Here is a 15,269-nt window from a genome sequence, read left to right on the forward strand (position 1 = left end):
CTGTGAGTTTACTGGGCAGAAAGCCTAAGAGAGCCTTTTTTTTTAAAGGGGTTTAATTGCTTGAATTTACCAGAGGGGTGAACATTATGCTTTATTTGCAGCACTGCTATCCACTAAGATTGCCAGGTGTTGAATTTCCCTAGAGGATCCCTATTTATTGAAGGAATTCATGAAATATCCATCTATCCAGAGCTGGGGCTCCTAGCAGCCCTTTCCCATTCATCCTCTTGATTTTGTTTCCTTCACAGATGCTTTTGTATCTCTTGATTGATCCTGTTCATTTCTGTCCATCCCTCACCACAAGTATCCTCCCTCCTCTCTGCTTGTCCACCTCAGCTGTTAAAAATGGGCCAGACATCTCAGAATTGAATGTACCTGTGAGCTTTGGTGTGGGTGCTGGTGCACAGAAACTGTTCAGTATCGGGAGTATGCAAGTATTCTTTAGCAGAGTGGAAAGAAAGACAGACAGAGGGCAGGAAAGACAGAATAAGTGCTGGTAAGGGTGAAGAGAAAAGAGACGTGTTGCTATGCTTAAATTAAAAACCTTTAAGTAGCCCTTTAAAACCTATGAATGGTCTTCCCAACAGATGGCAGACCTACTGTCAAGCAAGCCCAAGGCAGGCAGACTATAATTGTTAGCAAATGTATTGTTAAGGGAATTTACTAATTTACTGATGCAGCAGCCACTTCAATTGAAGAATAAATTGGAATATTTTGGTGCATTTTCTTTGAAAAAGTCAACCACCTTCAAGCCTATATATTAAAATGACAATGTCTCAAATGGGAGAGTCTCCTTTGCTAAACAAAAGATATGCAAATTACATTTCAAGATTTATATTATGATAAAAACTGAAACACAAAAGAGGCATTATCTTGCAAAAATGTAAAAGTACGTTGCTTCATGAGTCTATAATGATATAATGTGATGTTGATGTAGTTAAAGATGTCAGAAGAGAGACAATGACCTTAAAAGTTTAAGGCAGACACATTAATATTGATTGATTTTTAAGGGATTGAACAGCAAGAATATACCTATATATAGCCTGGATATTGGATTGTTTGAAAATTTGAGATAAGATACAGAACATTTTGGTCTTGTAATGCTTTAGACCTAAGAGCAAGAACATGCTTTAAATGCAGCCATTTGTACTATAAGAATCTGGATGACAATTTGCCTTCAATTTAGCAGATTGTAAACCTATTTCTTGTAAAAGTCAGTGATATTTGACAAAGCTGGATGATCATTTCTGGCTTAACCACTTATACAGATCTGTCGTATGAGACGTCACAAAGGTATTAGTGTAGTTTGTCAGTTTTATTTTTTTTAACTGTTCTGCACATTTTTACATCTGCATATAGTCTTATAACTGTTTTGCACACACACACATTCCTATAATGTATTGCGCATTTTCTGGCCTTGAACTGAGTAAAGTACTACACACCTACTGTGTGTCATTTTTAATTCCTACATTTCTCCAAGGTGGGAGAAAGTGGTCAATAACACTTTTTGTTTAAGTAAAGTTAGCATTTATTTTATATCCATGTTTATGCCAGCAGACTCATAAAGAAATGTGCCTCACATTGAGGTGAAAGGTGTTAATTATTGTGGTATTTTTTATTCTTCTGGGGCAGTTCATTTTGCCATCTCAATGTGATGAAGTTTCTCCTCCTTCACAGATGAGATTTAGTTGTAAAGTAGAGACTTTCACTGGTCAGAGAAATGTAGATGCTGGCCATGGTTGGTCTTTTAGGCTTTTAGGGACCAGGCCACAGACACCTTGGGAATAGGGACTAAGACTTGTAACCATCTGCTCGCAGCATAGAATGGGTTTGACCTATATGAAATGGATCATCTTGCATTGTAAAAGCTGGATATTTTCATCCAGAAACAGAGCTCATGAAATATACTGCAGATAAACAAAAGATATAGATATTTATAAAAAGTTTATATATATGTATGTATATCTTTCCAGCGAGTCATTAGTCTTTTACCTTATCCTCACATGAGAAGTGAGAGAAGATCAAAATATGAAGGAAAGAGAACAGCTGAGAGTCTGCAGTTCTGTACAGATGCTTTGCATAATAGAGAACTATTTCTTTCAAGAATGAAAGACAAGAATAACAGCCACTGGCCACTTTCTCTCCAGATTTATTTTTTTTTAATACACAACCAGAAACAAAGAAGGATAGATACTTATTAGGAAAACTATCAAACAGCAAGATTTCTTGGTGTCATACCTGTATCACTTAAACCCTTACTTAATTCCACCAATGACTGAATCTGCTATGACTCTCCAATACAGGAAAATAGCCCTAACTGTTTAGTAAATGGAAAGAAAGCACAGTGTCTCCAAAGGGCCTGGCCTGAGCAAACATCCAGAATCTCAGAAAATCAAGAAATTTAAAGGAAGTCAGACTTGATTTAATTCTTTTTTACTATAAATCTCATTTCAGAGAATGATTAACTGCACAAGAGACGTAAATGGCAAAGTTTGATCAAGGGAGCTGCTGTCAGAGTACCATCTAGATAAATTAGGAAAAGAATGCTTAGGTTTCTATGAAAGAAGACTAATGATGTTAAGTCAAGATGAAATAGAAAGGAACAGCACTGCAGGCTGAAAATCATAAAAGAGCAGCCTGCCCTGACAAGAAACCCTGAGAAACTTCCTGAACTGAAAAGTAACATGAAATCCTAAGGAATAACTTTCTTTAAGCGCTAAGTCTTGAAGTTACCCAGGAGCAAAAATGCTCTAGGCACAAAATTTGCTTTTTTTGTCAAAGCAAATGAAGGAATATTCTAGAAGCATCTGAATACAACAGGTGTTAGTAGCAGCTCTATATACTGCAGGTATTCTACATCTGATGTACTCTTTTTACTTAACAGGGATCAGTCCTTTCCTTTAAATCTCAAACACGCCCACCTGGAAGCAAATAGACCAAGTGCTTAACAGGAGAGTGTAAAACCTACAGCTGGTAAATGTTTATCTAAGTCATCAAACCCATTTGTAAGAAAGGAGGCATAGTAGTCAAGTAGGATTGGTAGTATTAGCTGAAGTTGGGGCAGACTTTACAAGTAAACCAAGTGTATTTGTACAGAGATATTTTTCAGAAGGTAAGATATATCTTAAAGTTTAACAAGAAGGATCTTTTAAAAAAAATTAAAAAACAAAAGCTTTAGTGGTTAAATGTACGTTCCCGGAAGTCTAGAGGGTTTAAATGAAAATAAAAATCTCCCTTTATCAGGAAATCTTGAATTATAGTTTCATTATTGGCTTACTGATCTTTCTTAGAAGACTAAAGGAGCAGCTCTTCCATTAAAAGCTTCAGATCTAGATTATAATACAGAATAGCATTTCTGCAGCTAAGGACTTAACTGTGGTCAGTACTAAAGCTGTATGAGATCAGCTAATGTTCTTTTCTGTAATGGGGAAAGTGAATGCTAGGATTCAGCATTGTACCTGACTGCAGTAGCATGAAGTTATGCTTCAACAGCATCCCATTGTAATATAGGATTTTGAAGACAGGGAAGTGGTCTCTGGAGTGTTTCACATCAGTAAGAAATAATTTTTGAAAGTAGAAAATAAAGAAAGAGTTTGAGCCAATGTTTAGAACAAATACACGGGTGTAGCAAATCTTTCAGTATTAGCATTACATCTAGCCATGTAACAATAGCTAAATGAAGCATGTATTTAAAACTAGGTGAGAGGTTTTTCTATATTTTAGTTCTGTTTGGCTCAGCAGGTGTGCTGCACTTTAGATTTCAGTCTCCAGGGCTGTCAATCCAACAAGTTTCACATGCGCTATGTTCACTTAAAAGCTGAAAGAGAAAAATAGAAGAGGATGATGTTAATAGTACTTCGCACTTGCACAGCTTTTTGCTTCCTCAAAGTACAGTGCAAACATGAAGTAAATAACAAGTACTTTGTCTTGGAGATGCAGATGCATCTATACAGCCTTTCAGCGAAGAGAATAGAGATGTAAGATCAACTTTTACCCAAATGCACATTTTCAAGAGTAAATACTGCAATGAAGTATTTATTGTATCATTTATCTTTGTTCTGTCTCAGTGAGTCCAGCTTGTGGAAACCAGCAGTGTATATCTGTGCGCAGGTCTCCTTCTTTATTATGTGAAGGACTTACTGTAATAATACCAGATTTTATTTGATGAAACACCCGCTATAGGAAACCAGTGGCAAGTTATGCAAGAGGATGTGTCATTGAGTAAAGGCAAGATATATTGTTAGATTGCACAAATGCACCTGGTATTTATACTGCCACTGGTCTCTGCAGCAATTCTGCTATGCCTGCTTCTCTCCATTAGCTCCAGTGTCTACCTACCTTATATTAGATGCTCTGAATAGGACAAGAATGGCTTGGACTCCTAGACAGATAACAATCTGAACTTCTTGCTTAGAAGCTTCAAGTCTTAAGAGGAAAGAACTAGAAAAGATGGATTCAGCTGGCAATAAGGGAATTGGAATCTTCCCACGGAGAAAAAGGGGCAGACTAAGGATAAAAGTACGGGTCTCAGACTCCTGTTTTCCTGAAATTAAGAAAGATGGTGATAGCTATGGTGTTGATAGCTGTGTACTTTTTTTCTGGTGAAAATAAAATATAAAAAAGTTTAGTGGTGTTTTCAAAGCTGATAGTAGACTCCTAAGTCAATTTGAAAATTAAAGAGTTATTCTGGGCTAAAACCTTCGGGGGCTATTAGTGCAGATCAGGTAGGATTCAGAGCAAAGTCTGCTGAGAGAATTGGCCATCTCACTCACCTCTTCATTCTCAGACCATTATGCCTTTAGGATGGCAAATCTGTCAATTTTGCAATCTCCTCCAGTAATAAAGTTTTGGCAGGAGCTGATGAGGACCTGTGCTGCATTGTACTCATGCACAGTTAGGTAACCAATACACGCTCCATTTGAGAGAGGCACAGAAAGCTTCTGAAAGTTACTGCGTTATAGTCTGGCTGTATGCTGAACTCAGCTGCTGAGAACAAAAGAGGTGTGAAGACTTGTTAATAAAAGTCTGTTCGGATTTCATTACTGTGAGCAGCCAAATCAAGACAATACAGAGCTTACCAAACATCGGAGAATTTCAGTCCCCTCTGGAAATTCTTTCCTGCACTGACTGTTGTTCCCAGTTGAACCTCTACATGATGCAAACAGGTCTCTTTTGAAGAATAGGGAATGGAGGCACCTTTCTGGCAGAGATTATGAGGGGGAAGAAGAAGGGGAAAGAATGGAATCGTTCTTGTTTCTCCTCATGACACATTGGAGAAAAAGCATCCAGCTCAATTTTTTGTTTTCCTCCTTCTCTTTTGCTTTTAAAACAAGAAAGGGGAACTCCTTTGAACTGCAAGAAGAGCAACAGTGACTGGCATTGAGGATGGAGTAAATGTGGCAATCTGGCAGGCTGTTGTGGCAGAAGTGAGAGCATTTGGAAAGGGTGTAATGAACTGATGGTCTGTGAGATAAATAGTTATAGGTTAAAAAAGTTGGTTATATTGCAGTCAGAGTTTGCAGATGCTATGTCCTATCAAGCTCTAGCATGGCTTACTGTGCGAAAAGCACCTTATTGACTTAGATATAGAGAAGTCACGTATCAAGGCTAACTGGAAGAGACCCTAGAGTGAACCTAGAGGAACTTACTCATTTCTTCACAATGGCTCTGGCCTCTGAGGAGTGAAGTAAAACTGAGTATTTCTGAAAGAAAGTAGCTAAGGAGGTGTCTTTGGCTACGTGACCAGCCCTCTGTTTTTCAGATGGCTAAGAAAGATGCGTGCTAACCTATGTCAGACTTGGCATGTGGTGTGGGCAGGCCTTTTTTCTCCCACAAGACAAAATCTTTCCACTTTCATCATTGTGATCTCCTTTGTTGTGGTCTTTTTTATGTTCTGCAAGTTTTGCTTAGATATTTATTAAAGCTTTTAAATGTTTAAGTCTTGATGACGGCAGATGTAGGTCTCCTAACCATCAGTGCTGCTCTTCCTCTCTGTATCAGTCATTTGTAAATAACTAGTAATAAATGGCACAAAATGCTTGCTGGGAAGCTGAGTCAATCCTGCTCTCTATTACACTGTTATACTATCACTGTAATTCCAAGCAATTTACAAAGATTAGTGATTTTTTTTCACAACTTTATTTTTTCAGTTGTCCACTTGTAAAATTTGATATGTATTAAGAAATATATGCTTAATGACCAGAGTTGATAGAAAGGAAAATGATTCAGAGAACACATTTTAAATAGCACACTGCCATACACATTTTACATTATTACTGAGTGATAACATAATACAGTTAATGAGTACCTTTCTCTCTAGTTGAACTCCTTTGTCATCAGGTAGAACGTAGTCATTTTCACCTTGTATTATGTCATGGCTTTAGGTGTTATGTTTGCATGCAATACTTAGCACCACAAGAAGATCCAGAAAGGTGGTATTTCTTTTATTTCATCACTATAATTTCTGCTGAAGAGTTGCTTAACAAATCATTTTGTTTATATGAATTGCTCAGTGTTGTAGTCATTGAATAAAATATCTGTTTAATAATAGATTTCAACCAAAAGAGAATTTTGTTTATTGTGACTGTCACCCCAGTATAACACTAACACTGTGCCCTTTTAAATAATGTATTGCACCTAGATTTTAAGAAGAAATGATTTGTTTAAAAAAGAAAAAAATGTCCTGGAAGTGAAAGGGGAGGGAGATGTTCCCGTTTCTGCAAAATTTACTCTGAATTCCATTTAAAATTGTAAAAGAAAAATGCAGAATGTAAGCCCTGTTCTATGTATGAATATTTATTCAAAGTGTTTTCTTATGCATTGCCTTTCTGTAGCTACATGGTGTTCTCCTGCACAATTTCCCAGCACAAGGGGTAATGTCCTGCTCTGAAAAACTATCCATTAAAATTTTATCAATTTTGTGTTTTGGTGAGACAGTATGAGGAAATGCCATTGGAAAATTAGATTCCTCTTTGACATCAGGCGCCCAGTCAGCAATCCAATCCCATATGTTTCTACTGAGACATTAGGATTTGATATAATTTTGGGCAGAAAACATTTTAAAATGAAACAATTGAATTTTCTAGATGGTCTTGGGGACCACTTAACTTAAGAGAATACACTTCCAAATCAAAAGCCTTTCAATCATTCTAAATATTATTTGGATGATATTTGCTTTATGTGTAGTAGCAGTTTGAATTTGTATTGAATGTTTGACTGGCTCATGCTTGCACAGATGATGTATGAAATTATTATTTCATATTTTTCTAGTGTTTGCATTGCAAGTGACATGTGGCTGACAGGAACTTGGAGAAATGGGATACGAAGTGAATGCTGTAGTTACCACAGCATCATATTTATCAAAAGGCTTAAGGTTGGTCTGTCTTTGTTTAACATATGAAACTCACTATAATGAATAAGAAGCAGCACTATTTTTTAAAACTGAGCTGCTTAGAAAATTAAGATGGATGAAGGAAAAATTTTAATCAAATTCTCTATTCTAATCATTGAATTAATTGGTGAATAAAATAATGTATATTTGCTGAAGGACAGTTCTCAACTTGTATTTATATTTGCTAATATCCCTTTAAATTCTGGTTAATGATATATAATTCATATACACTCTATCACAGGGGTAGGTAATTCTGAAATAAGCTTCTACAGCAGACTGTGGCAATTTTCTTTTTAAACTTCAGGACTTTAGCTACAGAAATATAAAAGTAGGTTTAATTGTTATTGCATTATGACTTAGAAATGTGCCTATTAAAATGCTGTCTTCTGCCATAGTGCTACCCTAACACTCTTTCGTGAAGCTCCTGGTGTTTTACTTATCTAATGGTAAAATTTTTTCTTGATAGAATATAATACAGGTTTTTTAAATGAACCTATGTTATATGTAGCATGAAATATATTATTTCCTTTAGAAATTTGACTTCAGCCTTTTAAAAAGGCATTTTCAAAATGCATGCAGTTTGTCAGGAAGCCCTGACGTTACAGAACAATGACAAAAGTGATATAGTGGAGTGTACAGTATCTTGTCATGCCCTGGCAGAGGGAAGGAATTGGCTGTGTTACTCTGACTGGAAGTGTCTTTTGGACACTCTTTGTTACTCTCTTGATATCATTCAACTGATTATTGGGACTGAAATCTGTGTGAAGGAAACCCACCACTACAGAATTCTCCCATTAATTCCCAGCTGTCCTGGAAAAGAATGAACATGGAGGCTGTTATACTTAGGGATGTGGCATTCAGAGGAGAAAAGCAAGGAGAGAGGTTGTGTAGAGATAGTGAGGAGGATAAATCAGTCGGAAGAGGGGTGGGACAGGATGGGGGGCTATTGATTTAAGAGAAACAAAGAAAGAGATGTCAGACTAAGTAATCCAAAAAGAAATTGTTTCTGTACTGCTACCAAGCGATTATCTGAATCATTTTTTTTGAGAGCCAAGTGTCTAGGAAATGCTTCATCATTCTTTAAAATTATCTTTGTGTGTTGAGTAGGAAAGCCATGCTTCTCTTTAATAATTTGTGTTTAGTCTTTCACCAGAACAAGGATAGGTCAGACTTCCTCCATTGCTCTTTTGAACCACCCTTGGCTTGTGTTGAAAATCAGGTTGGCCCAAAGTCTGATCCTTTGCTAATTGCATCCTGGCACTTTCTTCTGGATGTGTGAAGATAAAATTGAATGAGTGGTACTCAATATAAACAACCTTTCCCCACCCCCACTCTCCCCAGGACTAGTAGTACCTACATCTACACATACCTTCTGGAGTTCTCTAGACAATGTTACAGCAAGTACGGATACTTGCACGTGAATTCTGAGGCAGTTTTAGGAGCTTTGTGTGTATAATAAAAGCCAGAGCAAAAGTATTATCCTTTATTTAAAGATTAAAATTAATACTCATTGTGATAGATTGATGAGCCGTTTGAGACATTTCAATACAATAGCAGACATTGAATATGCTTTAAAAATTTGGTTAGCAGAAAGCAGCAAAAGGGGAAAATACATACAGCTGTAAGCACACAGGGATGGCCACAATCCTGAGATTTCTTTTCCTCCCTTCCTTCCCCCGTTTTATTCCCAGTTCTTCTCTTTAGAGGAGACTGCAGATAAACAACAATCCTGAGGTATGGTGCCTTAACAAAAGCACTCCAAAGAGAGTGGAATGGGAAAAGGGGGGATCCCATAGGACAGCTCACACAACACTGATAGTCATATTTTGTAGTTCACACTGTGTTCTCACATTCAGCAAAAAGTATAATTGAGACCAATTCCCTAACTGACAAGAGTCCATTTAAACCTGAATTACAATTGACAAAAGATTTTAAAGAAATCTCATCCTTTCTTTGTTATTAACTTTGTTTTCTGATATGCCAAAGGCAGCACATACATGTAGAAAGAGAGAAGGAAAAATGATTCTGATCTCCGTTGAAAAAATAAAAATGTTGTACAATATTCTGCTAAACAAGGACCCCAAAGTATAGACACTTGGAGGAATTTGAGACATAATATTTCGGTATTTTTCTCTGCATTCCGTTTGTTTTCTGTTGCATCCCCCTTATTTTTTTTTTACAAGCTTTCTCATGTCTAGTCTAGTTCTCAGCCACTATGAACCTTTGCTGCTCGTTTTCATGTTTCAGCTTAACTTCCCAGTGTTTCAGGGTAGTTTAGAGAAGAATTTTGCCTGCTTGAAACATTGCTTTCATGAATGGCAGTGCACTAGTGTGTTAAAAGGTTCTTCTAATTATAGATTAGATGAGTTTCAAGTCGTATCCCTGGCAGTTGTAGGCTGGATAGAAACAGAAGGAAAGACCTCAGAAAACCACTTACAGCTCTCTGGTATGACTAAATCTTATTATGGAACATATAAAGGTATTGTTGGTGGCTAGTTTTGGCCTAATTTTTTTAACGTTTTGATACAGTCTTTTCTTTTTCTCTCCTCCAGATTTCTTTTTTCAATATCAGCTTTTTAAGGTTGGAGTTCTGAGTTCTTAACAACAAATAAGTCTTGTTTTTGTACATATTCATCAAATTGTACTTCGTAAACTGTACTTTGCAGGCTACAGTAAACCCAACCTGCTGACTCTTCAAACAATCATGTGACATTCAAATAAAAAAAACATGCCATGTGGATAATTTCAATAGTGATGCTAATAACTGTGAATTCCACTCATACCTCTAGGGATGGAGAATGTCCTAATTGCATGACCTTCCTTATACATATGTAGGTATCTAGTCCTTGTGTGTGAACTAATCCTTTTTCAATCTCATGTACAGATATAACACATTTCAAAGTTTGTAAGTCTGAACAGCCCCATATTAATAGATGTTTTGGAGTCTAGAATGCTTTGGAAACACTGTTTTACCAGCAAAGAAGCTGGCTGTGGCTCAGCTAGTAAATACCCTGACATCTTTGAAACAGAAATCCCATTTCATGACTAAAATAAAATAGGATTTATTTTATAAAAAAAATGTCCTTCTGATAAGCAGTTCCGTCTTTATACCAGCAATCATTTCAGCATAATATATTTTCAAAGTAATCTTTCCTTGATCAACAGACTACAGTATTCTATCATTTTGCAGGTTTTGTTTCCTTCATGGGTGAATACTTCCACCAAATTGCATTTAATATCTATTAACTTGGATTTTTAAAAGATCAGATGGCTTCTGTATCTCATTACATTGTTCTTTTAAACTTTATTTCTGTTCCATCATCCTATCTTAAAAACAAGGTTCTGAACTATTGGTCTTATGAAATCATGAGCATCCTGGGAGTGTCTGTTATGATCTTCTTTTCTTGAAGGAGACCTATCTATTGAATTTTTACTCTTCATATAGTTCTTTCCAGATACTCGGATCTTTGCTGCTTATTTTGGTCATCACTGTCTTATCAGAGCTGCTCTGATGATGAGTTGCTTTTTTAACTAGGTGAGCTTTTACATTCAGATCTCAGTCCATTCTTAGACCATTTCACCTGCTCTTTGGCTCTCACAATTATTTGTCAGAAGCCAACATTGATCTTGAAATTTCAAAACACTGAAATAAATAACACAACCAACATTTTTGCTACATTTTTTCAAAAGGTCAGCTTTGCAAAGAAGGAAATGGATGGTTATGCTAAGTTACAGAACCACAGTGGTGTAAGCAAGAGATGTTTCTCATGCTTCTGTTCTGTTGCTTAAGCTTTGAAATTTAGCTGACTGTATGAGATTTCAACCTAGAGATGGTAGCTGTGTGTTTGGAGCCCCCAATACAGTTTCAACTGCTCTGAAAATGTATTATGGATTTGTGTCTGAAAATTCAGGTCCACATTTTTTTTTCTGTGTTGATAGAGGTATTTTCTCATCTATATTATGCATAGCTATTGAGGGGGGACAAAAAAAAACAGGGAGGAGAAAATTATCTCCTTTTATTGAATACAGTAGAAATTTTATATATATATAGAATTTCTACTTTCTATTTATATATAGAAATATATATTTCTATATAAAAATATATATATTATATATATATATATATATATATAGTCTGAGAAGTCCTTGCTTGTTGTGAATATTACAAAGAGATAAACTCCCACTCAGTGATGGCTGGTGCATATACCATGTTTCCATCAAGGCAGCTTTGAGATTATATCTGTTTGCCTGGAAAATGCTTGTAGGCTATGTGCAAACGCATGTTGCAGGTGTTTTGGCAGACTTGCACAAACTTGTCTACCTTAAGCATCAGATCCAAATGTGTGTATGTCCAGTTACAGTCAGTAAGAGTTGCACCAGTTTGTTGTGAACGTTCCAGCAAGATCTATTAGTAGTTGTGCTGGACACAAATGTTCCTGTAAGGGCAGAACTGCTGTTAGCTGTTCACAGAAGTTTTTAAGGTGCATTAATGTCATTTGAAGCTCTGTGCATAAACAGGTGCTCCCTAGATATTTTACTTAATTTTCTTCGGACTTCAGAACTTTGTAAGTTGTAGCTTTATTGTGAATGTTATTGGTTGTGGGTTGGCACCACTAAATGACAATTCACACTGATTGTTCAAGCCAGAAGAAGTACAGATGATTTTTTTTCTTAAGGTCAATTTTGTTTTTTTTTTTAAATTTGTTTTTATTTCCATTTGCAGATTATTTTTGTGGTTTTACATATTTAAAGACATATAAACGTTGCATGTTTGTACATACACATATATGCATGTATTTATATATGTGTATTGTAGTTTGGGTTCTGGGATTATATGCTTGTGAGAGAATCTGTTTTACTGAAAATCTGAAGCCATCTGCTTGTCTGTACAATAGAACTACTAAGGAACTTCCAGTAAGCAATTTTCCTTCTAACTTCTGAATACATTCACTTGAGACCTGAGTATGAGTGTGTATCTGTCCCAAGAGTGACCATACTGTAACAACTACTCCCAAAACAGGACATTTTATTTATTCATAAATGAAGCTGAGTTTCTGAATTGTAACCAATATCTGTTGTATCTGAGAAGTAGTGAAGCTTCTGTGTAGACTGGAGGCATTGACCTAGTAAGATAAACATGCAGCACATGTTTGGTGCTTATGAATTACTGTTTGTGGTTTGCTTTGATAATCTTTGGCCTTCATATAGAAGTAGTCACTTGCAGACAATTTCTTTTGGTGCTGTGGGTGTAATCCATTAATATCCCGTAATCTAATGTAACCATCCAAATCAAACATAAAAAGCCTGCAGGTAATGGAAGCTTCAGAACATTCATTTGCATAGTGTTACAGTATAAAAGTCTAAATTCTACAGAGAACTTGGTGAAGTCCTGAACTCGTATTAATGCCATTCCAAGATGTTAAGGAAATATTTTTGAGTGCTTGCCATTGGCACCGTTGCTTATGAAAAAGCAAGGAACTAAATCAGAGCACACTGGTTTTTAATACATCTTTCTAGGGGAGGTCAAAACTTGGGCCAAAGAAAATGGGAGACCCACTCCAATGTCTGCACCTAATGGCATGAGCAGATGTGTCAAACAGAAAACTATCTATGAAGTCTTACAAATATACTGGTGGAAAGATTTTCTTTAAGTATTTCTGATTCTTCTGATATGGTGAATGCTAAGTTTCCCAAATGAAGAAACAGCTGTCTTTATCCCAAATTTGAAAGATTTTATGCTAGGAGACATGGAAAATATAGATTTCTTGCTGTCATGGTTTTGTGATTTTTGTTGTCGGTATTCCACATCATAACATCATGTAACGCACTGGCAGTTGAAGAGTTAATTCCCTGGTTACTGCAAACTGCCTTTTTTTGTGTGTGGTCCTCCGAGGGGGAGGGGAGGAGATACACTCCCCAGGGGAGTTTGCATTGGAGCGGGTGGTGAAGCCGCCTGGGAGATGCGGCGCCTGTTTCCTTCCTGCTTGGGGCCGGCCCCTACCCGCCAACAATTTTTTTTTTCTTTTCCTCTTCTTTTTTTTCCGACCCTGTCCCCCTTGTCACGGACACAGATCCTTAGATAATACCGTGACACTTGCATTATACCCAAACAACTTTAAACCAAAGCAATATTTTAGTGAAAATGTAAAACGCTACTCTTATATTAGTGTTCGATATTGGTAGAGAGCAAGAAATCTCATCCATAATTTGGCTTACAATGGACATATAAGTACTGTGAGGTCTTCCAAAATTGGCCCTCATCTAGCTGTCAAGGTCTTCTAGAAAGTCCGTGAGATGCTTTCTGCTGTTGTTGATCTCATGTAGACAGATCATGTCATAGATGACTTTGGAATTTTCAGGCTGAGGAAATCAGCTTAACATGCTCTGAGTAGGCTTTAAGCTTTTGCATTCTTTTCTCTGTTTTTATTTGTGTTGGGTTTTTTTTTGAGGGGAGGAGGACATGTTAGTAGTCTGGTTTTTTTTTAATTAATTCTGAATCTTAGTTTACTGAGACTTTCAGTAAGATTCATCTCCTTCTGATACTGCTGTGTCATATTTCTGTCGAGTAACATAATATAAATATGACAAAGGCAGTAAGGAGGATTCCACTTCCCCAATGTTAATGTTCACCTACCAACGACAAGAAGAAATCACTAATAAATATTAAATTTGATAACCTTCAGAAAACCTCTTGCTGAACAGTTTTGGTTTCTGGTTTGTACTAGTTTAAGTCTTCCCATTTGCGTACAAAAATAACCTCTCTTTTTTTCCCATCTGTTATATTATTGATTTAAATCTTTCAGGTAGTTATCTGCAGTGGTGCACAGAAACATTTGTAGTTTAATACCATCATTTTGAGCTGATTTCTTATGGCCTATTGATCATAAACCATGAAAAACTTAGGAAACATTTAATCTTCTTTTAGAACTTTGTAATAAGCTTTGGAAACCAGTTGTAAGGGGTTATTGTAATAAGAGATCCCTTTACATTCTTCTTTTTGATGCTCCATATTTCTGTGACAGTTGATAAATTTCACTCTGTAGACCAATAAATAGTAATTTTGAACTAGCTTAGACCTTGTTTGCTTTGTTTAGATAACTGAGTGTGTGTAATCATGCACACAGACACTCTGAGTCATAGCCTGCCAACTCAGATGACAATAATGGGAAATGTTTCTTCCTGATGGTTGGCTAAATCTTGCCACAAGTGAAATCAGTAGGTAGTTTTAGCCCACTCTTGATTGGAAAGTATTGTCACAGGTGGTGATAACTAAGGACTTTCACATATCAATCTGCAGTGATAGTCTTTGTAAGGGTCAATACAATGATGCATTGGAAATAGACTGAGTATCAGCTGTGTTTTAAAATGCCTGCTAATCATCTCACTGCATTGGTTAGTTTGAATTAATATGTATTAGATCCTTCAAGAAAACCAGTTTTTTGCTTAAGTGGAGTTGTAGCTCAAACTAGCACAATGAAGATGAAAACAATGTGAGTGTGAGTAGATTTTTTTTTTTTCAGGCAGATGCTCTGAAAAACATACTACTTGGGAATTATGAGGCCACCAAACCTATACAGCCAAAGACCAACATGTCTATTTATTTATGAAAATAGCCCCCTTCTGCCTGTTGATGAATAAAATAGCGTGCCTTCCCTTAAATACAACACAGTACAATGACAGCCAGCATGGCTTCACGAAGGGCAGATCATGCCTGACCAATCTGCTGGCCTTCTATGGTGGAGTGGCAGCATTGGTGGACAGGGGAAGGGTGAGGGCGGCAGAAGTCATCTTCCTGGACTTCTGCAAAGCCTTTGACATGGTTCCTCACCATATCCTTCTCTCTAAATTGGAGAGGTATGGATTTGAAGGATGGACTGTT

The 15,269-nt window shown here is 36.6% G+C and overlaps 1 long non-coding RNA gene across 1 annotated transcript in view; it reads left to right on the plus strand.

Annotated features, from left to right (window-relative positions):
* The window catches only part of LOC110402255, a 432,654-nt gene that overhangs the window by 168,516 nt on the left and 248,869 nt on the right, over nucleotides 1–15,269 (plus strand). Inside the window, exon 7 of the long non-coding RNA XR_002441005.1 lies at nucleotides 7,270–7,372. This is a non-coding gene — a long non-coding RNA (uncharacterized LOC110402255). The remainder of the gene's footprint in view (nucleotides 1–7,269; nucleotides 7,373–15,269) is intronic.

The sequence above is a fragment of the Numida meleagris genome, chromosome 7 (genome assembly GCF_002078875.1).
Source record: "Numida meleagris isolate 19003 breed g44 Domestic line chromosome 7, NumMel1.0, whole genome shotgun sequence".
In the NCBI taxonomy this organism is placed as follows: Eukaryota; Metazoa; Chordata; class Aves; order Galliformes; family Numididae; genus Numida; species Numida meleagris.